Source organism: Monodelphis domestica, chromosome 1 (assembly GCF_027887165.1).
Source record: "Monodelphis domestica isolate mMonDom1 chromosome 1, mMonDom1.pri, whole genome shotgun sequence".
NCBI classification, from domain to species: domain Eukaryota; kingdom Metazoa; phylum Chordata; class Mammalia; order Didelphimorphia; family Didelphidae; genus Monodelphis; species Monodelphis domestica.
Window position 1 is genome coordinate 338,415,627 of NC_077227.1, and position 26,898 is coordinate 338,442,524.

The 26,898-nt window shown below is 39.7% G+C and overlaps 1 long non-coding RNA gene across 1 annotated transcript; it reads left to right on the plus strand.

Annotated features, from left to right (window-relative positions):
* The first annotated feature begins 13,136 nt into the window (after positions 1-13,136).
* On the plus strand, positions 13,137-26,696 carry LOC130456367 (uncharacterized). The gene is made up of 2 exons (XR_008915119.1): positions 13,137-17,236; positions 20,350-26,696. It is a non-coding gene; the product is annotated as an uncharacterized LOC130456367 (long non-coding RNA).
* The last annotated feature ends 202 nt before the right edge of the window (positions 26,697-26,898 follow it).

Here is a 26,898-nt window from a genome sequence, read left to right on the forward strand (position 1 = left end):
CTATGTAAACAGATCAGTCTTTTGTTTCAGTGTATTTTGGGGATGGAGGTGGGGGCCAACTATTCTTTAATCTATTGCTTCCCCTAAAATCTAAATGGAAATACTCTTTCAGGAGCCCAATGGCATGTGTTACTTGTGCCTATTAACTGTAACCTGTAATTATGGGCTTTAAAATTATACTGTCTCACACTGAAGAGACATACTCTGGCTATATTTTTGTTTTGTTTTATGATAAAAAAATTTTTTTTCTTCAGAGGATTTTGACTTGCATTTAAAAATCAGGTTTAAAGGTCCTCTTATTGGGAATGATTGACTTAATGATCTCGTAAGGAAAGTCATATTTAGGTAAAGGAAAGCTTTGATAGTTATAGACTATGATCTGGTTTCACTTGGAGGATTTTTAAAAATTCGGTTTTTTTTTTCAGTTGGGGGAGTTTGAATCTACAACAAAAGATGGCTCGATAAGAGACTTCATTTTCATTTTATAATAGAGAAAACGGGTGTTTTGATACATTTAAAGTGAAGATTTTCTGAATTACTTTTCTGCTGAGTGGAACAGCTGTCATTGATTTTGCTAATAAAAATTCTAAAAAGCATGATCCTAAAGGATAGTTTTAGAATGGGGGTGGGAGGGGATGGAAGCTTTATAAAAGCTTAAATTGAAATCTCATTGAACAGAACTGTTACTCTCCAGTACATAAACAGAGAAGAGGTGTCAGTAGCCTTAAATTTGTTTGTCTTCCCCACCTTTTTAAAATGGTTTCATGTTTTTGAGATTTTCCTCTTTAGTTTCATTAAAAAAAATTTTTTTGTATTGAGCCAAGATCAGAAGAAAACTTAAGGGTTGCTGAAAGTTCCTTAAAGCAAGTATACCATGGAAATTTTTTTGATGTTATTTTAAATTTTTTTCTACGTTAGAATAACATGATTATATTATACTAAAGTATCATCATGGAATTATCTCAAGTTAGATGCATACCACAGTTACAAGGTTCCCTAGGTGAATCTTGATGCTTTTTCTTTCAACTAAAACTGACCTCCCTTGCATAGGAACAAGATATTGAAGATGATCATTTACCAAGTTTGGCAAGCCACAAACTTACCAAATAAATAATAATGAAGTTTTGTTTCATTACCAGAGGCCCAGTGTTGAGACTCTCATCTGTTTGGAGAGGAGCTGTCCAGGAAGTGCAAGGTTGTTGCCATTAGTTGCTGGAGTACCATTGCGCTTTGTATGTGGACTTTGAGAAAAGAGGACTGACTGGCAAGTGTTTCCTTAAGAGGAAGCCAGACTATTATTCCTATCTAGTATGATTAGATTAAATGAATCCTCAGGCCTGCCAGGACTGTGATCAACTTACATAACTTTAAAGTACTAGTGGTAGAAGACTTTGTTAGGATTTATGGTGAGTGAAAGAAAGAAGGCAAAGGTCTCCCCTTCAGTCCCTTTCCCAACTCTAGATTTTACATTATCACAGACCTATCCCAAATGGAAATGAGCTAATCAACATCCCAAACAGAATAGGTCCAATACTTCAAAGGAGTCTTAGATCTCTGACATCATTGAAGTTGAGGCAATGGTCAGGATAGGCGAACCAAGGACTCTGGGAAGGAGGAGGAAGCCCAATTAGGACCAGGAGAGATTATTGAGAAGGCACTCCATATTGTGTTAAAGTGCCTGTCCTTGGACTAAGCAGGACTATTTGTTTTGTTTGCCTTTTTTCCTTTAAGCATATATTAAAGAAAACAATTGACAAGTTTTATCAAAGTCTGCTACTAGGTGTTAACTTTAAACTGTAGGCTGTTTAATTTGCCTTATATAGTTTTTAGAAATCTCATTGTTACTAGTTTTCATAATTGCTTTCATAAGCAGACAAAACCTTGGAACTTGAAAAGTTGAGTTTTAATGCCCATTCAGCATTAAAAGAAAGTCAATTTGCTTCTTTCCTTATATTCATAAATGATGCAGCACAAGCCCCTGTTGCCCCTCCCTCTCTCCTCATAAACAACTGATCAACTGAAGAACTAGAAATTTTCCCCTTATTCTTTTAGCCGTGACTCCCAGCCCTAGTTTTACAACACTCTAGGGTCTTGGTAGTAATCTCAAGGGATTTCATGAAATTCTCAAAAGCTTGCAATTTTAATTCACTTTAATTAAAAAAGAAAATAGGTCATGCAGCCCTTTGGAGAAGAGTGAGGGAGTGCCATAGAAATCCAACAACTCTAAGGTGTTATGTCTCCAAAAAAGGGCAGTAATGGAAATGGTAATGGACTCAGAGAGTTAGGTTAGACCTGAGTCTGAATCCTGCCTCTTAATACTTACTGTGTATTCATGGGGGGGCGGGGGGGGGGGACCAACCTACCTGAGTTTTAGATTTCTTATCTGTAAAGTGGGGATAATAATATATGGGTCTGATTATGTTACAGCTGGGAAAACCTTCATGTTTTCTACCCTGCTTAAAGAAAAAATATCAACTCCTTGGCCTAGCATTTGAGATGTTCCATAAGCTATCCTCTGTTTTCTACTTTATTTTTTCTGCTTTAAGCAAACCAATCTACTTGCTATTCCCTAGTCTCATCCTACCCTCTCCTATCTCTGCAAATATGTATGCTGTCTGATACACCTTAAATGAATTCCAACATTTTTGGTCTCTATGTTTTGAAATCCTCCTTCAAAATGCTGCCTCTTCCATACCTTCTTTGATCCACTTAGAAATGATACATCCCTCCTTGAATCTTTCAGGCCTCTCTACACTCTCTTATGCTGTTAATTGTATTGAAATTATTAGTGTGCATATCTCATATGCCTGCTAGTTTGTAAGATCCTTTTGGGCAATGATTCTGTCATTGAATCTTTGTAATCTGATTAATAATGACCTGCACACAATAGAAACTTAGTAAATCATTTAATTGAAGCTGTTGACTCAAAAGAGAAAGTATGTCCTCTCTGGTCTAGGTGTATAGCTCTCCTGCTAATTCTTAAGTATATACATATCCGATATCTGCTTCCTTTAAATTTCCCAAATTGTGCAACACTTACAAGTTCACTGTCCACAAAATTGCCCTAATCAGAATGACCTCTACAGCCATTTCTAGTTTGTGGCTTTGACAGCTTGCTTTCTTCTGTTTTTCTCTTTCCTTCTCTCTCCTTTCATCTTAGTTCATGTTGCCACCTTTAGTCTCTTTTCATCTTAGATCAGATCTATCAGTTGGGGACTCAGTCTGTTTGCTTCAGGTCCAAGTAACATGCAGACAATTTCTGCTAGCAGTAGCTAATAACAATCTGATCTGAATTTGCCCAGGCTAGTCATCAAAAGGGAACCACTATTGGATAAGAATTTGAGTTTGCCTATTCCCCTAAAGATTCAGTATTTGCTACTACTTGGATCAGTAATCTGATCTGCCAGAACAAACCCTGCTGTTCCCAATTCGGTATTTTGATTTGGAATGCTTCAAAGTCGTTTCCCAAGGTGATTCCAATTCCTGTTTTAAGGAAAAGAAGTCCTCATGAAGCAGCTAGGTGGCTTGGAGGCCTGAGTTCAATTATGACCTCAGACACTTCCTAGCGGTATTATCCTAGGCAAGTCACTTAACCCCAATTGCCTGGCCCTTGCTGCTCTTCTACCTTGGGAATGATATTTAGTGTTGAGTCTAAGAGAGAAGGTAAGGGTTTAAAAAAAAAAAAGAAATTCTCATGAAAGTGTAACCCCTCCTAATTTCCTTGTCCTTCTACTACCAAGACCAAAGAGGGTAAAATGTTCCTTGGATGTTGTTTAACCCAATAAAATTCCTTCTGTGTAGCCTGTGCCAGATTAATTTAGAAACGTTATTGTAGTTGTTTTGATTGTACTCTTTTGGTATTCCAAGAACACTAAAGAACAAATGCAGAAAACAACAAACCTTACCAAAAACATAGGATGTCTCTCCTCCCCTCCCCTCCCCATTCTGCAATCAAAAGTCCCTCCTACCACTGGAGCTGAAAGATCTGCATCTCAAAGAAGAGGAAACTTTGTTGTTTACTTGCTGAGAAAGGATGCTTTCTTTAGCATTCCTCTACCAGACCATGGAAAGTAACCATTAGGTGATTACACCTTTATCTTTAATAAGTAACACACCCAAATCCATGCTTTCTTCCATCAAAAATTCTCTCAAAACTACTGTAATTACAATGAAGTATCAGGGAACATTGTCCAATTTGGGGATTCCCACCCTACTTTGCCTACTCCTTTTCACAAATTACTTATAAGGTAACCGGGAAGACCCGAAGCTGCATTCTCAGTATTCTGTGGTCATTATTTCCCTGACTGATTGACATCTCAGTCAAACAATATTGGTAGATAGTAAGCTCCTCCCCCTTTAGGAAGTTAGACATTTCTGAGCCCACATTAATAGAAAATTACTTCCTATGGTTCTGTAGACATCTTTTTCCACTCCCTCCTCTAAGAATCTTTACAAAATCACTGAATTGGAGAGTGGAGGGGACCTCATTTGACATGACATAACTCATACCCCAAATAAATCAATCAGCAAGCAACTATAAAGAACTTAGCATGTGCCTGTCTGTCAACAAGTACTTATTAGGTGCCTAAAGTATGCCAGGCACTATGCCAAGTGCTGAAGTTACAAAGAAAAGAAAAGCTTGTCCTTGCTGTTGAGGAGCTCACATTCTGAAGGGAGAGACAATATGCAAACAACTCTGTGTGTGTGTGTAATAAATTAGAAATAATCAACAGAGGGCAGATATTAGTATTAAGGAGAATCAGGAAAGGTTTTTATAGAAGGATGTTAGCTGAGACTTTAAGGAAATCAAGGAAGATAGGAGAGGAAGAAAAAGTTCCTGAGGTGGGGAAAGGAAAAGGAATAAGCATTCATATGGCACCATCATATATGTGCCAGGAACTGTTACATCCTTTACAAATGACTCATATGATCCTGTGAGGTAAGTACTGTTATTATCCCCCACTTTACAGTTGAAGAAACTGAGGCAGAGGTTAAGTGATTTGTCCTGGGTTACACACAAGTATCTAAGGACAAATATGAACTCAGGTCTTCTTGGCACCAGGCCCAGTGCTCTCTCCACTATACTGCCTTGCTGCCTGAGGGAGAACAACTGAAAATGCCCAAGGTCAGGAGATAAAATGTCTATTTTGAGGAACAGCAAGGAGGACAGTGTCACTGGATTACAGAATAGTTGGGGAGGCATATAGTGGCAGCGTCAGAGAAGAGAAGAAGGATATATGGAGATGTTATAGAGGTAAAAACGGCAAGACTTGGCAACTGATTGGATATAGATGGGGGTCTGTGAGAGGGAGGAGTTGAGGAATGACATCCAAGTGATGACTCTGGGTGTACACCCCATAGGAATAGGGCAGTTATGAAGACAGGAGATTTGGGTTCTCCTACCTGATTGTTGCTCCTCAGCCTCCTTTGCTAATCTTCATCTAGGTCATGCCTCTTTGTTGTCCTTGGGCCCTCCTCTCTATATATTGTTTCACCTGGTGATCTCATCAGTTCCCATGGACTGAACTATGATCTCCATGCTGATGGTCTTCAGATTTATTTGTCCAGCCCTAATATTTCTTCTGATCTCCAGCCTTGCATGGCCAACTGCTTCTTGGACATTTCAAACTGGATGTCTCATTGACATTTTTTAATAATCCTGCTTACCTTTTGTCTTAGTTTGGGTTCTAAGCCAGAAGAGATAAGGGCTAGATAACTGAGGTTAAATGACTTGCCCAAGTTCGCAGCTAGAAAGTATCTTAGGCCAGATTTAAACTCAGGTCCTCCTCTAGGCCCTAGTCTCTATTGTGCTACCTAGCTGCCTCTCAATAAGTATTTATTAAATCTCTACTGTGGCCTTGCCACAGAAATGCCTATGACTCTGGCCCTATTGCTGGTTTAGGTTCTGTCCATCTTCCAAAGGGACCATTAGGTACCTTCTGCCATTCTACCTTCTTAAGGAGTAGCTAAATGGATTCTGGAAACAGGAGCTGATGGCCAAATCAAATGTCATTACCAAATCAGCATTTGGCCTGGAAATAGCTTCTTGGTAAGAGAGGATAAGGGGTTGGGAATTTTAGAGGCAGAGTTGTTTTATACTTGATGTCAGGTCTAGAGAGATTGGGCTGTCCCATCACAGAACTTCAACAGCACTGGTATGAATTGGCCTCATCCTTTGGAGCTAAACCTCAGCAGTAGTCAAACGCCTATTGGGGTGGGTGAATAGGGACTGTTGGAAGAGACTACCGGCAATCCTGTTCTAGGAATTGGAGGATGGAGTCACTGACCAAGTATAAGAATTATAACAACACTTGTTCCCTAATTCTGGCTTCTCCACTCACTGCTACACTTAGTCTCTTCTTGTGCCTCATCCATAAAATGAGAATGCCACATTTCTAAGGACGAGGTGGCTTAGTAGTAGGCATCTGAAATTCCTAAATTCCTGAGAGTGAGGAAAATTTTTTCTGATTCCAATTTAAAAGCAGAGAGTTAAAGTTCATGGGCTTAGCTGAGTTTAAAATATAAATTTAAGTTCTGGGATAAATTTAGTGGATTGTGGACACAAATAGCAGAGCGGTGCTGAGACAGAGGATGGAGTTTGAGGATTTCAAGCCAACTCATCAATAGGATGACTTCCTAATGTGAAGACTGATCTTCCAGATCCCTAGGGACTTCCCTCAAGAAGTATTTTAATGTACTCTGGAAACTACATTGAGTTGAAAAGAGGTAAGATAACTGTGAAAACTGAGGTACAGAGTGGTTCTGTGCGTTCATTTATATTGGCCCTGCATTGCATTTGCTTTTTTTTTTTTAAACCCTTACCTTCTGTCTTGGAGTCAATACTGTGCATTGGCTCCAAGGCAGAAGAGTGGTAAGGACTAGGCAATAGGGGTCAAGTGACTTGCCCAAGGTCACACAGCTGGGAAGTATCTGAGGCCAGATTTGAAACTGGGACCTCCCATCTCAATCCACTGAACCCAGCTGCCCCCCATTGCATTTGCTTTTAACCAAAAATAGTGGAAGTCTTTTTTTTTTTTGGAGGGGAGGGATGTTTATTGAGAATTTATTACTTTTCCAAACCAAAATATATCAATAGAATTTTTAGGGATCCTTATTGAATATATTGAGTTGGAGCCTCCAAATTTTTCAGGTTCTCTCTTTGCTTCAGTTTTTTTTTGTTTGTTTTTACTCTCAGCCTAAGATGTATTCATGCCTCTACTCACTGGACTGATATTTTTATTGTTTAGGATTTCTTTTATCATTCCTACATTTTATCATTCCGATCTCAGATATGAAGCTTCTGAAACTTCTGGATAGATATGGAGGCATGGAGAGGTTTTCCTCTTTAAAAAAACAAACAAACAAACATGGTCTCATTCTTGCTAGGGAGAATCAATTCCTTATTATATACATATGACTTCATAAACTTTCCCATCTGTCAAAGGATAAAGCTATGACATTACTAAGGATCAGCATTCATCATAAGTCTATCCAGTCCTCTTTTAAGATAGCAGGAATTTGTATTAGCAAACAATTCTTATGACTAGATAATAATTTGTACTTCTGGAATAAAGGACTGTGCTGTGCCTCTGAGGTTAAACTCATCTATTGCAGGATTGCTGAGATGCTGAAGGAGTTCATACCATCTTGATCACTGAACTTATGTGACTAGGTCTTGTCTATGGTTAGGTTGCTCAGTTTGTAGCCTTGGTGAGAGTAATGAGCAAGACTCAGAAATTTTCTATAAGGAGACATTAATTAAGAGAGATGAAATAACATACCAGAGATGTTAGTTACTTGACTAGAATTAGAGTAATTGCCTCTTATGCAGGATTGAGGGTCTATCTGATGGCTCCAAGAAAACTGGAGGCCCTTAGCAACTTTAATATCTATCTTCCTTTTATCCTAGAAGTTTTTTAAACATCTACTTGCCATTTCACCTAAATAAGGTCACCATTTGTGCCAGATTGGCACACTGGTATGATTTGTCTTATTCAAATCATCACTTTCATAGAAGTAGAAAGACAGGTGTATTATTCAGTGGAGAAACTAATCAGCATATTATTCTTTTTGTTGTTGTTCAGTCATTTTTCAGTCATGTCTGACTCTTCATGATCCCATTGGAATTTTCTTGACAAATATACTGGGGTAGTTTACCATTTTCTTCTCTAGGTCATTTTACAGATGAGAAAACTGAGGCAAATAGGGTTAAGTGACTTGCCGAGGATAACACAGCTAGTGCCTAAAGTCTGATTTGAAGTCTAGGCCCTGCACTCTACCATCTAGCTTTCCCTTAGCTTTATTTAGAACACCAGAATTAAGCAAGATAGGGAGCTGCTTAGATAATAATGTTGAGAAGATATAATAATGCAAGGTACTTTTATAAATGTATATTTTTCTAATGCCATATTAGTACATGGTTGTTTATTTTGTGATCTATTACCTGTGTTAGAATGAAGACTTAAAGTCTCAGTTTTCAAACCTAGCTTGTCATCTGTTCTGATCAGAGTGCCTTCTTCCCTAATCAAGAGAATGAGAAGAGTTTGTTGCACTCTTATCTCCTTATTCCATATTCCACTTTTCTTGGCTCTGTTTAATCAATAATTCCTTTTGAGACATCTTTCTTAACAAATATGATGTTTGGTTGGTTGTTTTGGGGAGACATTCTGCCCAGACTCTAAGGCTTATAGAAAATAGAGAGAAAATTTACCTCTAGTATGACTCATGACTTTACCACTTCTGAAGACAAATCATTTAGGGTTCAGGGAGTCCTTCAAAAGGTCCTCTTTATCCTCTTCCTTCCAAGAAAGATAACATGATCCCAATCCTAACTCTCCTAACATGCAGGTCTATGCTTATTCTGAGAAGATGCTATCTTTAGTAGAATTTCTTGAGATCTCTTCCATATCACCCAATTTCTTTGGTTTTGATGCTTATTCTTTTCAGAGAATAATAATATACATGGTGAAGGAGTACTTAATTGGGAATCAGGAAATCAAGGGTCAAGCCCTGCATTTGCTACTCACTTACTCTATCACATTGGGTAAGTCACTTAATTTCTCTGAGCCTCAGGTTCCTCAAAATTAGGGAATTAGACTAATTTTTATGGTCCCACCCAGCTAGCATTCTTTAACTATATCTCACATTGGTTATTTGCATTGCCATATCCCATGACTACTATTTTTCCAAGATCAAAAAATTGGGCATGTGTTTTTGCTTAAGGGGTCTAAGGACTTTATTTCTCTCATTCTTTGTACATGAAGACTGTTCCAAGTTCCCAGGAGTAACCAGATCACCCAGGAAATCCAATATTCCTTACTCTAGTAGGATCTCTTTCTTGAAAGAAGTTTCATTTTTGTTTTTGTGTCCTTGGGAGCAAGCACAGGGCTTTACACAGATGTTTAATAAATGTTTGAATTGGACTGAATCTAGGGAAAGGGGAAAAAACAGTAGAAACTCTTTGGTACATTACATGGATTTTCCATGGAGGATTTAGAAAAACATGAATGAGAATTATACTAGAGAAAGGGGTGTGTTCTATCCCAGTGAAGAACCCATAGCAATTTGATCACAGATTCGTTTAAGTATAAAGGAATTCTGGCCCAGGCTTCCCTAGAATCTCCCTAATCTAGAAAATATCTCTTACTTTATGCTATCTTTTTTCTTAAAGTATGTCTAATAATCCTCATCGCCCTTCTTGACCACTACCAACTATGTCTTCACCTGTACGCGGGTTGTTTGGGGAAGTTCATTCACCCAAGGCCTAGACTTAAGGCAAGGAGGCTTGAAGCCACTAGGGATGTCAAACTCATGGCTCTAACTTAATCTCTTTTGGGCTTAGCAACAGGTCACAGGCATTTTTTGCTAACATGGCAACACAATGCTTTGTGCCAAGGTCATTATGTTTGGACTGGCTGGCATGTTGGCACAACTCAGCCTAAGACTTCTAGGGGCAGAGGGGTGTTCTCAGATCTGATATTGTGGTCAGGGCATGGTGTTGTTGGAGAAGTAAGGTTTTCTTTTCAAGGCTGACACTGGCTAGTGTGTAGCATTGCAGAAGGGACATAGTGTTATAACCAAGGCTCAGTATTTTATTACTGGAGAAATGTACTGTTGATTCAAGGGTGCTGTACTTTTTGCTCAACTATCAGATGTAGCTGCTGCCTGAGTGAAATTCATCAAGGAATTATTAGGGAGTATCAGGACAGAACAAGGGCTAGAATATAGAGAGAGCCTGAATACCTAGTTATGATGAATAATTTACAGATTGGAGACCAAAAATGAGGATATTTATACCTATACTGTTGTAGATCTAACAATATTCTTTTCCTTGATCCTCAATATTTAGCATGTCCCAATTAGGGTAATTGCCAACATCATACCCAATTTAAAAGTCAGGGACATGAAAAGTCAGTGAAGTTTAAGACATTTATTCAAAGCTTGTTTTGCTATGGAGGCTATGGAAATGGAATAGAACCCTAGGAATCTTAATGCCCAGCCTTGCTTCCCTCCTCCTGTTTCCACATTTAACCATCTCTCTCTGCCTCCTTTACTTCTCAAATATTCCCTATTGCCATGTCAGTGTTAATCACTGCTAAAATATTATGTATGATATTAAAGTGTGTTTCACCTGCTGCTACAGCATGTCCAGTAGATAAGATTTCAGAGTTGGTTTAGTAGAATTTGCTAGAGTAATTAGAAAGTTACTAAAATGTAAAACTGTTACAGAAAATGATTCCTAGACATTTGAGTATCGAAGGACAGAATGAGCTACTACAGAATATTTAACAGATTTCAGGGACAGGAAATCTGCTACAGTGATTGAAAAGTTATAGTAATACAAACAGAATTAAAGCAAATGATTCCTAGAGATTAGCATTTCCAAACCTAACATGAGCCACTATAAAATAGTTCTGCTGTGTTTTTTTCACCATCAGAAGTTACATGCCACTCAATCAACCACTGATTTTTGAGTCCTTAAACCTGAAAATCAAAGTCTCAGTTTAAGAGAGGGATTGTCACAAGTAATTGCAACATCCCACAAGAATTTGTTTGGGGCTTAAAAGGAGCCAGACCTGGGCCTTCTCCAGCTCTAGATTGGCCTTGAGCCCAATAGTTACAAGTCTGAGCTTCTGAGAACCACACTTGATCTCTTCCAATATGTTTAATGTAAATGTTTGCCTTGTGCTCGTTTAGCAGATTCAGAAGACTCTTCGTAGTTCCCACTGACCTACTGGTGACAAATATAGATTCCAGAGAGAAGTTGAAGAAGAACTAAGGCTTTTTCACTCTCACTAATTCTAGAAGGATTGGAAGACAGGGCAGTCAAAAACCACACTGTTATCTGTGTTGAGCAAGGACATTGAGATGGCAGAGAAGGGAATTGGTACCTTAGGGCTCTACACAATTCTGAACCCATGGGCAGAAAAAACAAGGCAGCTTGAGAAGCAAATAGAGACAAGTAATGGAAAGCTGAGAGTACAGGAGAGCATTTCTATCTCTGATATAGATTATTCTGCCTATTCAAATTTGGATTTGTAGGAATAGAACATATGTAAAAAATATTAGTTTCGTATTATTTTCATTTTTTCAAATTACTTTACTCTTTTCTCATTTTATCCCCACACACTATCTTCAAACCAGTCTTTTGAGATAGGTTGGACATTTTATACCTGAGGAAACTGAGGCACCAAGAAATTACTTTGCTTGAGGTCAGTAGTAGAGCTAGTTCTAAGCACCTGCTTTCTTTCAAGACCAGGTCCCTCTGCCTCTTCATGAAAAGTGATCATCCAAGCCCATTCTTCAAAGTACCTAGGAACTACCAAAAGACACAACAAAATCCTCTTGTTTAAATGGAGGCTGCCCCAATACAATTTCCTTCAGTCCCAAAACAAATAGAGTTAAATAAGATCTTGAGGACAGAGACAAGAAAGAGGAAGAGGAAGAACATGAAAGGTGTCTGGGGAAAAGATAGGAAGGTGGCCAGATATGTGGGCAATTATCTGAGTCAAATGCAATCCAATGTGTGTGGTTGAAATAGTTGTTCCCTACTTCCTTAGGTTGTGAAGAGGTTTAATGGGTAGGACCCTAGGCCTGGAGTAGGGAAGATTTGAGTTCAAAACCAGCCCCATATTTACTAGCTGCATTTAACCTCTGCTTGCCACAATTGCCTCAACTTTAAAATGTCGATGAAATAATAGTACCTATCTTGCAAAGTGGTTGTGAAGAGCAAATGAGATATTTTTAAAGTACTTAGACCAGTGCCTGGCACATAGTAGGCTTTATATTAATGTTTCTCCCTTCTCCATCCCTTCCCTTCTCTATATTTTGCATCCTTCTACAAATTATTTCCCTTAGAGTTCTTTGTCTCTTTTCATTTCAAACATCCATCTTGATGGATGGAGCTTCCTTTTCTTCCTTCAGAAGACAGTTTTGTAGCTGGATATAATAAGGTCCTTTCTTAACTTTCAGGCATTCATCCCTAGATACTCTTCATTGATTCCCAGGCAGACATCCTCTTAATGTATTTAGTCATGGAACTTTGACTATCCCCCATTTAACAGAGCTGGAATGAAAGACTCATAGTTTTTTGATCACCCAGAAATGAACTGGACACCCAGAGGTTCCCTGGAACTCACCAGGGTATTTTCCTTTTGTCTATAGCCTGAAATTTCACCTGCAGTTACTGTGTTTGCCCCTTCTACTACTACCACCACTACCACTGCTTTTCTCACTTCTCCGACTTTCTAGACTACTAGTGCTGTTCCCACTGCTTTCATTCTTTCTATACTCTATGTTTTTCTGCCTGTCCCATTTACTTAGGAGTCTTATAGCCCCATAGAATTCTTGTATTAGAAAGGCACGTAGCAGCTACCTAGTTCATCCTATTTCATTCTACAAATGGGGTAATGGGGGCAGGGCAGAGAAATAAAGTGACTTGCCAAAGATGAATCAGTTAGCTAGTGACAGGAGTGGAAGCAGAACTCAGGTATCTTGATTTCTAATTCAAGGCCATTTCCATTGCAACACCAATTCTCAATTTTTTTTCTCCACACCCCTTTTCACCCTTAAATGTTATCAAAGCCCACCCCAAAGAGCATTTGTTTATGTGAATTTTATCTATCTTTATTTGCTATATTAGAAATTAAAACATCATTATATCATTACAAAAATAGTTTAGACCTTACCAAACTCTTAAACAAAAGGCATACAAAACCATTGTGCTACAATATACTATTTCATGAGCTTTCTCAGGACTTCTAATCCCAAGTCTGAGGATTTAAAAGGCCTCGTATAGTGACACCTTATAGAGCCAGATGTGAAAATGTGAAGGCAGACATAGACCTTACTATATAGAAGCTGATATTGTGACACAAATTCAGCTCTGTAGAGGCATATGAGTATAACTATGCCTTATGTTCAGAGGTAATTAGGTGATACAAAGGCTAGAGCATTAGCCCTGGATTTAGAAAGACCTAAATTCAAATCTAACCTCTGACACTTACTAGCTATGTGACCCTGGGCAAGTCACTTAACCTTTGTCTGCCTCCATTTCTTCAACTATAAAATGGGCTGTTGTGAAGATCAAAGGAGATAATGTCTGTAAACTTAGTGTAAAGCATTTAGTGCCTGGAACAGATATTTAATAAATACTTATTCTTTCCTTTCCCTCCTTCCCAGCTTCTCCCCACCATCAATCCCTTATGTATAGCTTTCTGAGTACTATTCATCAGTTTAGAAGAGAAAGACAGCTTTTCCATACCAGAGGTATAATTCAATTACAGCAAGGCATGAGTTCTAGCAAGAGTTTCCATTTTAACAGGGGAGAAGATAGCAGCATCCCATTTGGAGAGAACACTTGAAAATTTTACTCACAACTAGAATCGATTTCTTCCCAAATCCAGTGGCTTGGATTGGAAGCTCTTTCCTGAGTTCTCTGACCTCGAATCACATTAAGGAAGAAATCTGAAAAAAGCAGAGAACCCCTAAACCCAGGCTTGTGAGTTTCTACTCCGGTTGGAGATCAGTTTTGCCTGTGTATTCCAACACAGATAAGGATGTCACACTGAAGCCTTTACTCCCCCTGCTGGCTAAACCATAGATGGAACTCCTGCTAGGACTTCCCCACTGGAATGTTGCTCACTTGTTGCTTGAGAACCAGTATAGTCTCCTCTTGAATGACTCCAGACTACTGTCTTTAACACTTACTAATTCTCCTTACAATGTCTTAGGATCAGGGTATTGCTTGTATCCCAGCATTTGTTCCTCCTCTGTTTCTTTTTTGCATCCAGGACCTGCTAGTTCTTTACCCCTGCTGTTGCTCCTCCCCAGCATTAATTGCTCCCCAGTCAGTACTTCTGGAATAGATTTTCCTTTAGTTTCTGAAGTGGCTCCCTCTCTGCCTTGTATCCTTACTGCTAGTCTCAGTGCACCAACTTTGAAATTTTCCTTATCCATCACTTCCTTTCTATTTCCATCCTCATTGGTTCTACATTATTATAGTAGCATTCTTATAGGTATCCCCATCTAATTTCAGACTAATAAACTACCTTTTTTTATCATGTTACTCATCCTTCTCTGCCGGGCATCTGGTTATGCCCAACCCACTTCTATTGCAACCAGGATGAATTTCCCCCAGCCAGAATGTTTTCCATTCAATCACAACTTTCCTGTCTTTTAATCCACAATTTAAGACTCACTGCTTTCATGAAACTTCTTCTAAACACCTCTGCTCACCTTAGTTTTTATCTTCTCTAAACTTAGAACTATTATAACTTGACATATGCAGTTATTTCTTATTGTATTTTATATGTATGTGTGTATATTACTTTTCTCAGTAAGTCTCTAAGCTCTTGGAGGGCAACTTTGTCTCCTGCTTCTTTTGTATTCTCCATGGAGTTTACTAGTAGATGTGTGTAAGTGCTAGCTAAATATCCTGGAATCAATACAATGCTGCTCCTGCTCCCATTTTGGTTCTGCCTAGGGACTTCTTGGTCAATCATTTGAATGAAAAGCCCCAGTTTTCCACCTACCTGTTTTTGGATTTAAACTAAGCTAACATTGCCTCCTCAAACATTCAAAATATTGTTAGTCTGGGTCAGAGTTCAACACAAAGATTTCTCTAAGTCAGAACCATAACATCTCACAGGTCATCTAGTTGCATTCATAACTGAACAGGAATCCCTTTTACAACAGCTCTGATAAGTGGTCATTTGGCCTCCGTCAAGAGGTAATCTGTGAGCAGTTAGATGGCTCAATATAGATAGAAAGATAGAAAGCCAGGCCTAGAGATGAGAGGTTCTGGGTTCAAATGTGGCTTCAGACACTTCCTAGCTATGTGCCCCTGGGCAAATCACTTTATCCCAATTGCCTACCCCTTATTACTCTTCTGCCTTGGAACTGATATGGATTTTAAGACTGAAGGTAAGGGTTTAAAAAAAGGTGTGTGGGGGGGAGGGGAGACCTGCTACTTTCCAAGGCATCCCATTCCACTTTTGGACAGTTCTAGTTTTAGGAAGTTTTTATATACATCTACCTTAAATTTCTCTTTTACCTACTTTCTCTGCTACATCAAATCAATCAAGTTGATCATTTGATCTCTACTTCCTCCTAAAACTGTTTGAGGGGAGTGTAAAATGCAGTTGTCTGTCTTTCACCACTTCCCTCCCTAGAGTCCTTAGAGGCCTAACCATAGTGAAATAGGAAGAGAGTGATGATTGGGTAATAGGGCATACTAGAGACTTAAATGAATGGGCTTTTCTTGAAGGAAGGTTTCTTTCAGAGTGTCCTAATTTCAGGCTAAAATAGTGCCATCTTAACACATCTTAGATATTGTCTTCTGCTTGAGGCCCTTGAGGAGTTGAAGATCCCTTGTTGAGCATCAACTCATTCCCCCAAGGTGCATCTGGCATAATGGAGGGAGGAAAGGACTGACCTATCCGTTCATAAATAGTTGGATTCTAGTCCTTCTGGACACACATAACTCTATATAGAAGGGCAAATCACTCAACCTGTAATGCCCCAGGCAACATTCCAAGACGGTAGATAACCCAGAAGGGATCGAGCTGCGTCATTGCGTCTCTACACTAATAGTTGCCCAAACCTGGGAAATCACAGATTAGGATCCCCTTCCCCCGACCCTTACTCCTTGGCAAAAAAGGGGAAAAAATCAACACAAACGAAAAACAGCCCCTTTCCCCGCCACCCCCGAATTTCCCTAAACCTGTTACTACAACTCCGGTTCACAGGGATTTCTGCTCTCTTTGCCCCGCCCACTACTTTGTTAGGAGTGCGAATGAATGATGCGTCTCTGTCTCCTGGGAGGCTCAGCTGAGAGGCGTAGGATTTTGGGACCGGAAACGGGTGCTGCTTTGGACAGCTCACTCCCGCCCTTCTAGTCTGCGCCTCTGCGGCCGCCAGGTGGCGCTTAAATGCCCAATTCTCGTTCCAATTGCTCGCCAGCGAGAGAGATCGGTAGGCTGGGAACAACACGGATGCGTGCTTCAGTTCCAACCACCATCCCTTGCTCTCTGGTCCCCTTTCCGGTCCACCGGGCCTCCCAGTCTAGCTGACCTTGGTCTGACTGCCCTCCCACGTGCAGGTGCTCTCTGCGGCCAGACGCCGCCAGCTCCATGCAGTGCGGAGAACCTGGAAACGCCCGGCCTAGTGTAATACATTCACACAGCTCCCTACTCGTATCCCTACTCCCCATCGGAGCTCTCCCCACCCCCGGCCCAAGACTCTTTGAAAGTTAATCCCGCCTCTACTATTTTTTTTCCATATATTTAGGTCCCAAATTTCTCCCTATGCCGGGAGGGAAAGGAGGAGCATGGGAAGAACAAGTCACCTGACCCCGAAATTTGGGGGATGGAAAGGAGGCTTAATCCTCTATGTACATTCCCTTTTCCCCCTTCTATGCCCAGAGCCTCTTCGAGCTTGGCATTAAAAGGTCTTTCACGTCCCTGGCCCTTCCTGCCCTTCTTCTCAAACAAATCTTCATCCCTGAGGTCCCAGTAGTGCAGCAGCACCTGCCCTGCCTGCTGTGCTTCAATGGGTGAACACTGCGCTTCTGATACCGCTGTGAGAGCAGTGACGCCGGGAGTTCTTGGAGGAAACGTCAGGGATAGAAGTTTTTTGCTGAAACCAGTTTTGCCCCAAATCTCTGCGTTACCTGAGATTCCAGAGAAATCAATAAAGTTGGATTGGCAGTTGCCACCTCTCTGGGTACCCTCCCGTGGTGAGTATTTTAGTAGGCTTCATAGAGAATCACAAAGCAACATTTAGTCCAAAATGGTGTGGTGCTGTTGTTTGAAAGAAATAGTGGAGAGGCTGACTTTGGAGAAGTAAAATGGGCCTGCTGTTGAAAATATAGTATTAAGGACTAGAATTAAATGTTAATCTTATGATGTTTTGTTTTCTTGCAAAAATAACCCTTGCCTTGAAAAACTGGAGCAGCCAATATGAAAATAAAATATGTAATGGCTGAGTTGAGGTTTGTGAAACCTTTTGTTTAGAATGCCTTTGTAAAGAGTGACTATCTTTCTGGCCACAGAGCAATGTATGTACAAGCTAAGTAAATATTTCCAATGTGGAGTAAAAAGAAATTGAGCTTATTTACTTTTTTTAATGACAAAAGTCCTGATTTGAAACAGTGATGCCTGAATTACATTCTATTCTATCCCTCCAAATTTTGTTTGCAGACCTCAGGAGAATAAATGAATTGTCTTATTGTCTCTATTTTCACTTTAAATTTCCCGTTTTTCTGATCAGAGATTGAAGCCTCTGCTCCTTCATTTGTATTGGGCATTTATTAGGGTTGTTTAGATTTTATCAGATGTTTATATAAATGCCTAATTATTTGAACAAGTTCTGTCTGTGGCTCTGAAACTGGACAGAGAAAAACTATTCCAGAGACTAGATACTGTTACAACAAATTATCACTGATACTGATTAAAAAAAAAAAAGCAAGGGAATTGGACAATTCTGTATAGTCGTTTATCCAAAAAATCATCTATTCTACATGGCAGCTTTGGGATATAGTTAAACATCTCCACTAATCTACTCTAGGTTCTTTCGAGGCTGCTGCTACCAATAATCAACAAAAGAGATTAAAGGGGAAATTTAGGGCTCAGGAGTTGGAGATGAGAAATGCTATAACATGCCTCATAAAAGACAATTTTATTTCTTTCTATTTCTTTCCCAACTTCCCTCCTTTTCTATCTCTAGGAAATCTCCACTGAATGCTTCAAGAGGCCTCAGGCTGTCTAGATCCCACTGTGAAGCTGAGCTCTTAAAGGCAAACAACTTAGGTTTAGAATCTAAGTAGGAACAAGTATCCTCATGGGTCAGAGCAGCTGCAGGATGCTAGGGCTAAGGGAGCCATGGCCAAAATTACTCCACATTGTTGTCTGGCTCCAATCTTGAGTAGCACTGGGACAGAGAGAGTGAGAAGAATTAAATCAAGGTTCACTGTCTGTATTGAATATTCATGACTATAAACCTCACACCTATACCAGGATTTGGGTTTTTTCTTCACTGATTGACAATGACTATTCTTTCCTTTGACAGAGCTCATTCAATAAATGATTGCCATAAAGACAGAAATTCTTAATTAGCTAGTATTCAATACTTATAGAAGTTTCAGTGATATTGAGTCCAAATCTCGGTCAGGATGTTATCATCCAGGGTGGAAAGGAAGGGGAAGGAAATTATTGGCATTAATATTTCCCCTAAGATTCTTCTCTCCCTCACTTCAGAGCCTGTCTGTACCCACAGCCAGATCATCCAAGAAGCCCCTTGCTTCCTACCCTAGATACAACCTAGAAATTGCACAGACCTCCTCCCTCACCTCAATAAGAAATGTGGTTCTTGGAAGATCAGTCAGTCTTGCCTTTGTTAGGGTATTGTTTTCTGGAGGCATGGACCATGTGTCTGGCTGGTTTTGTTGTTAAGTAGCTGTAGAGTACAAGGTCCCGTGTTAAGAAATAAACTTTTATACCTTTATGGTAGGAAACAAGCCTGGAGCAATATGCTTTTCCAGGTATCCAATCCTTCTCCAAACCTCCTTAAACCGTCTATTATGGAAGTAGCCAAAATATGGTGTTTAATTAAATTATTACTTTTACAGAAACAACAAGGTTTCAATTCTAGTGAAGCTAATTTTGCTGCAGAGTAACACTGTCTCTTGCCATGCCCTTCCTGTCAAATTGCCTGGGTAGCCTGGCTTTCTCATAATTGAAGAAACAACACAAATAAACCCATTGATATGCAAATCAGCGGACCACCTCTTCTCTCCCCCTCCTTCTTTCTAATGTTCCTTCTTCCTGGGAATGAAGTAGTAATTAAGAAATGAGCTTAGCACTTGACTGTTAGGTTAACATGTCTAACCTGGCGCTGCTATAGCCAAAGTACTGGCATTACTCTCCGAAGGGGAGACTTCTTATCTGGACAGTGGAATTCTAAAGCTATGAATACCCTGGTCCGCTAATTTTAAGAGAGAAGCAACATCAATCAAGAATAAATTTGTAGGGGGCAAATTTGTGGGGGGCAGTTGGATAGCTCAGTGGATTAAGAGCCAGGCCTAGAGATGGGAGGTTCTAGGTTCAAATCTGGCCTGAGACACTTCCCGGTTTTGTAACCCTGGGCAAGTCACCCCATTGCCTAGCCCTTACCACTCTTCTGCCTCGGAACCAATACACAGTATTGATTCTAAGATGGAAGGTAAGGGTTAAAAAAAAAGAATATATTTGTGTTTTTTTACTCCAAAGGTTGCAATTCTAGCTTCAGGCAGTTCTATTTAGTTACCTTCAATAGCCTTCCAAGGGAATCCAAGTCAGGTACAACCCACCCCATCCATCCAACTGTTGACTAGAGGCAGGTGGGGGAAGGGAAAGGAATGGCACATGCCTAAGCTATACTGAAGCTGAACTATAGCTTCCCTTCCCTGGCCCTACTATGTACGGTGCTAGGCATTTTATAAATATTACCTCATTTGAGTTGAGCCTCATCATAACTCTGTGAGGTAGTTGCTCCCCAGATTTTCCACTTTACTGTGTGACCTTGGCCAAGGCACTTAATTCCTCACTTGTAGAATGATAATCAAACTATTTGTTTGGAACTAACTGTTCCATATGGTGGTTGGAGGGACAGGTCTCTATAAATCATAATGTAATATGCTATCGAAATGTGAAACATTATTATTGTTAACACTTCCCTTTATGCCCTAGGAGACAACTGCCCTGAAGAGAAACTTCAGAGATAAACAAAGGGGGGAGGGTAGGGAGGATTTCTACTGAAGAGTAGAAGAAAACAAGGCCCAGCTAAGCTTCTATTTCCCTTTCTATCCCCTAGGGCTCACCATAACTCCTCTTTGGAGTGGAAAGTGTTAGTAACCAAAGGATAAATGGTCCTGGAAGAAGAAAACAGAAGACAAAGCTGAGGGTCAGAGATGGACCAGGATGAGATATGCTGCTATTTTTACTCAAATCTTTGGGCACCATCTGTAACCCCTGTGATTCCTTTTCCCAATTTTTGCAGAATGTATATAATTTGAGTCATGTGGTTCCAGTGTTGCCTTCTTTAAGTCTGCAGAAAGGCAACATGTCAGTATTCATTATCCATTGAGGATATGAAACATTTAAGTTACCTATCAGGGGACACTCAACTTGAGCTATCATGCTTATGGCCTCCTCTGAGTCTTTTTAGCATATAGGTGATCCCACTTTCTTAAAAGGCCAATGATAACCTACTGATATGTGCTACTATGGAGTAGCTTCAAGGAACAGTGCTGACTGGGTCCAAGATTAAGCTAAAGGATAAAATAGACTATTATTCAGACTATTAAAACACTAAGTTAGAAAGTCCATATTTAGGGGCAGCTAGACAGTTCAGTAGATAAGGTCAGGCCTGGAGATGGGAAGTCCTGGATTCAAATCTGGTCTCAGATACTTCCTAGCTATGTGACCCTGGGCAAATCACTTAATCCTGATGGTCTAGCCCTTACCACTCCTCCCTTGGAATCTATTCTATGACAAAAGATGAGAAATTAAAAAAGGAAGGAAGGAAATAAAGAATATATTAATTAATTAAGAAAGTCCATATGTAACGGTTCAAGATCCTCCATCCTATCTGGATTTTCTTCTCTCTAGTCATGATTCCCCTTTGTCTATAAGATTTAGATATATTTCAGTTGTAACTTAGTGAACATAGCAAATATGAAAGGAAATTATACATGTCCCTATACGGTACTGTCCACTTCCAGCCATCCCTTCAATATCCTCCCAGTTGCCCTTTCAGATATTTGGACACAGCAGGGGAAAATTTCCAGGTCACTCATGCTTATTGAAGGGAATAAGGGAAAGGTGTGTCTCAGAGCCACAGCCTTGTTATAGCAAGGGAAAGAAGGAAGACTATTGGAATTCAATCTTTCCTCAGCTTAAAACACAATTAGATTCACAACAGTTGTCAGGCTTGGTTCTCAAGATCCTCTCTTGTCATGGCTCCTATCTCTGATCCAGCTCCACTAGAACTTCTCCATTCATAGCACTGATCTCTAGGAGTCTTCTTGCTCATCAGCCAAGAGCACCTTAGGTGTAGCAACAGTGATTCCAGGTACTTTCAACACCTGCACTGGTGATCAGGAAGGCCAAAACTCAACCTCAATAAAAGGAAGAGAAGATAATCCTCTCTGGCAGTAGTCTCCAAATTTTTTTGATCATGCACCATCACCACCACCACCACTACCCCCAGCAGTAAACAATTTTTTAGTACATACCCTTAATATGTGTATATACACTTAGTCATAAATTACTTGGAAGTGCTACTGTACTAATAATTATATGCATTCTGCAAGTTATACAAAATAGAAATTAAATGGGTGAAATGAAGATCAAATAATATTTTGGCCTAGAGTAAATAGGGAACTGCTGGAATTTGTTAAGCAGAAAGGTAGTATGGTCAGACCTAAGCACTAGCAGCTATGTAAAGGAAGAATGTAGTGGGGAGAGATTTACAGCAGGAAATCTAATTAGGAAGCTACTGGAATAGTTCAAGTGAGAGGGAATGGAGGGCCTGAATTGGGGGAGTAGCTATGTGAATAGAGTTGTGAATTTTACAACTACTCTACCCTTCTCAGACCGTACTTTAGAAATTCTGATTTAGCTATTTCCTGATAAGTAACAATGGAGATACTTAGTTTAACAGAATCAGGTCTTGGGAACTCTATATTGCTCCACCCTACTTAGTTTAACAAGGTCAAGAATGTCTGCACCATACTCAAGGATTAAGTATCTGAGGAAATGGCCTTCAACAGACATGTGCAGAAACAGTGGACAAACCCCTGGGCTGTCCTTAGTCAAGCTAAGCTATCATTGGTACAGATGAGATGCAGGAAAGTGACATAAAACTGTCTATATAAGGCACGGCATTTCCTCTGCTCTCTCTCTCTTTCCCCGGAGAGGCAACTCTGGCTGGCAGCATGCTAAGCATTCCGACATCTTGGCGTGGTGGCAACTATTTGTCTGGGTTTGGTGGTGAGTTTGCCCTTGAGCTGATTCAGGTTCAGGCATCTTGGATGAGCCCTTTTTGGAGTTCAGGCTGATTCCTTCCTCCATACTCTCCAAAAACCCTTACTGAAAGCCTCTGGTCTTCCTCCTGGCACTAGCCAGGTGGAGAAATCCTATACCCTTTCCTTCTTCCTTCTTCTTAATTTCTTTCCACTATATCAATTAAATCACCATAAATTTCAAGCTGACTTGGTTATATATTTTTTTATATTTGGGATATCCATGGCAACCAAATAATTAGCATAGTTTAGGTCACAACGCTAAAATTATCCTTTACAGAGACATGGGTTAGATGGGAGAGATGACATTAGATGAATTAGAAATGACAGGATTTGATAACTGATTGGAAATGAGGAATGAGAGAATGCAAGAGTTGTTGAAGATGACAAGATTGTGAACTTGGATGACTAAAAGAAGGGCAGTATCCAGACAGCAATAAGAAAACTCATCAGAGGGGTGGCTTTGGGGGGTGAAAGATAATGGAATGAAATCTGACATCTGTAGCTATCCATCCATACCAACTCATCCCATCCACCCAAAATAAAAAGGGTCAGAGGTAGGGAAAAGGAGTTCTTAACAGTCACTACCCTATAGCATAGAGCTTTTGATCTGCAGCACTAGATGACCTAGGAGATTGGATTTTTTTTTTTTAAGGAAAAGAACCTGTGTTTTCAGGGGAAGCTAGGTGGACAGTGAATAGAGGCCTGAAGTTGGGAAGACCTGGGTTCAAATCTGGACTCAGATATATCCTACTTGGGTAACCCTGAGCAAGTCACTTAACCCCAAATGCCTTGCCACTCTTATGATTTTGAATTGATACTAAGACAGAAGGAAAGGGTTACTTTAAGAAAAACAAAAGAACCTATGTGTTCTAAAATATTTATAGCACTTCTCTTTATGGAGGCAACGAACCAAAAATTAAGGGGATTCCCATCAATCGAGGAATGGCTAAACAAAATGTGGCATATAATTGTGATGGAATACTACTAAACCATAAAAAAATGACAAGCAGGTTGTTGTTTGTTTGTTTTTTAAGAACATGGAAAGACCTACCTGAAATTATGAAGAATGTAACAAGCAGAACCAAGAGAACATTATATATAACCACAGAAGTCTTGTTTAAAAAATAACTTATCTATGTCCACCTCCAGAGAAAGAACTGATAAATAGAAACCAGCAAGATTTAGTTCTATAAATTCACATATATATTTGTCCCCTTTTCTAGTGTACAGACAGGAAAGAGAGTGGGAGATAATTGAGAACTTTAATGTAACAAATAAACAAATTAATTTTTTTAAAGATAGAAGATAGGTATGCTGAGAAAGAAGCTATGGAATTTGCCAGATAGCAATTAGGTTCTAACTACCCTAAGAGACTGAAGCCTAGTTTTGGAAGGTATAGGTTGGAAGTTTGTATACTGAAAGGAGGGAGAAGAGTGAGGAAGTATGGGAGGAGTGTAGGTGAAAGTGTGTAAGAGAGAAACCAAGCCATTTTCTATGATGGGGAAAGTGATCACTCACCCCTTGAGGTAAACCATGATTTCCCAAGAGGCCCTAGCCTTCATTTCGGAGACTACTTCTTTAAACCAACATTTAGATCTCTTTTTTTTTCTTCACAAGAACATGATTTCCTGCCCCAAAGTGTATTTGAGGCAGTATAACTTTCTTCTATCCTCTCTATCCTAGAAAGAATTGAGGCAATCTCACTTCCAGTGTCTTACAAACTCTGTTTCCCTCTAGAGAAACATCCCTGGACCTTCAAATCCCCACAAGAAATGGCGATATAGAAATATCATCTATACTTAGTCACAGATAGATTTCTTTATTGGCTCATTCATAGCTGGACTTTCATTTATTGGCATTGAAATAAACTGAACCCTCAAAGCACTGTAGCCTTGGAAGATTTATCAGAGTATGTCTCATTGTGGGCAGATGCTAAGACAGAGAAGGGAGAGCAGTGTGACCCAAAAGACAGAAACATTTCTGTGTGGTGAGGGACAGGTCCTCTCTTCTCCTTCTCTTAAGTCCTTCCTAGGTCTCTGAGCCTGGGCATAGGGTATTAGGGTAAACAGAAGCCAGTGAGAAACTGTGGAAAAATAATTCAGCTTTTGATCATTCCTGCCTGCCCCCCTCACCCCTCCCTACCCCAACCCTCCCCACCCCATCCAAGTGGAGAAGACTCCAGCTGTCTGAGGAACTAGGCCTCAAAGGTGGGTGTTTCCTCTTGTAGTACCCATTACAGTTTTCCCTTCTGCTACAGCAAAGACAGTGGAGGAATAGTACACCAACATGTTGCTTCAGAAGGGTGAATTGTAAAAATTCCTTCGAGCCAAAAGTCTAGGATCTTACTCTTAGAATTTTCTATTACTACCAAGTTGTTTAAATACATATCCTTGCTGGCTGGCTTTCGGACACTGGTTAAGTTACTTAACCTTACTTTGAATCAATTGGTAATTCTTTCTATCATCACAAAACCCTGAGCACCCTGGGGAGGTCACAAGACCATGCAAGGTGTCATATAACACTAGAGAAAGTCCTCTGATATCAGATCCAAGAACAGTCTGATGGGCAGAGAGCCCATCAGTGAAGCCAGTCATTCCTCCCAATCACCAAGGATCTTCCTCTGAACACTGGCCGGAGAACATCTGGCTGATCAAGAGGACTCTTGACTCATCATGGAGCTGACCCAGCAGCTTTGATTCTCAAATCCTGAGACTAAGCTGTGCAATGACAGCATAAGGAGTGGATGCTTGCAACAAAGAGAATCTCAGAAATGCCCTAAGTATTCCTTAACCCTGATTTACTTCCTAAGAAGTGATCCTAGACCCTTGAGAAAGGAAACCTCTTAATCCATGCTAGACAGAGAAAGAGAACTCTCTTGTCTTCGCTAGGAAATTTGAAGGAATGGTAGGGGAATGTGAGAAGGAGCCAACTAAATGTGAAGTTTTCGTTGATTTTAAAGAAAAGGCACTGAGACAAGTTGAAGAGCAATAATTGGAATAGTGAGTCTTTGATTTTCACTGGTTTTAACCCCTGAAATCACTCAGTCTAAAGTCTAAGTGGAATGGTTGGGAGATTCATTATATGAATTATAAAATTCCCTAAGTAGAAAGTCTTTGAGCATGCTCAAAATTCATGTGAGAATGTAGACCTGGGAACTGTGTCATGTGATAAAGAAAAGCCTAGCACGGAGAAAGGGAAAATGCTCCTAGAATAGAAAGGGAGAAGCAGCCAAACAAAATAAGGGATGGGGGTTAAGTATTGTAGACAAGAAGGGTTGGGGGTTAAGTTTTGGAGAACAAGAAGGGGCCTCTAGTAGGGATTCTTTAGAGCTGTAAACTCATCAGACAATGTCTTGTGTAATTAGTATTTCCCAAAAGGATAGGGACTGCCTTGGATTTCTGAATCTCAGGAAGAGCCTGGGGACATCCCTGCTCCTACACATTTTCCTTTCTTGGGTGTTCTGTGTGGGCAGCTGTATGTATTCCAGTTGAATCATAACTCTAGATTTGCTCAACTCTGGCAGCATCATATGCCAGGGCAAGAGGACCCAAAGGGGGAGTTTATATCAAACGAGCCTCTGCCTCCCAGTTGGCCCAGGAGAAGGGAAGACAGGGGTCCAAAAATCTAACAACCCCCTTCTACTGATACCTTCTATCCCTGGTCTCAGTTGCTATTTCTGAAAATAACACTAGGATTTAGTTTCACTGGAATCATGAGAAGACATGTTTGGTTACCTTGGCTAACTACACAGCTATTTACTATAACGGCACCATATTTAGAGATGGGAGAAAATATTAGGGCATGAAAATATTAACAAAAAGTTAGATTTGGAATACAATACTAGGAATCTAAATTAATAATATTTGGGCAATTTTTGTATATCTTTTGTTTTCTGTTGAATTAAAAATATTAATTTGCATTGAAATTTATATGCAATTTGCCACTTCTAATGCTTCTTTCATTAAAAAAAATAACACTATGCCCTTGGGGCATACTTTTCTTTTTTTATTATTTTTCTTCTCCGTTATACATGTATTATCATGCAAAACTTATTTCTATATTGTTCATTTTTGTAAGTAGACAATCATATAAAACAAAAATCCAAATAAACAAGTGAAAAATCATATGCTTTCATTTGCATTCTCACAATAAGAGTTCTTTTTTCTAGAGGTGGATAGCATTCTTTGTCATAAGTCCCTCAGAATTGTCCTGGATCATTGCATTCCTGAGAGTAGCTAAGTCTATCACAGTTGGTCATTTCACAATATTGCTGTTACTATGTATAGTACTTTGTACTGTATTGCATATTGGTTCTGCTTATTTCACTCTTATTT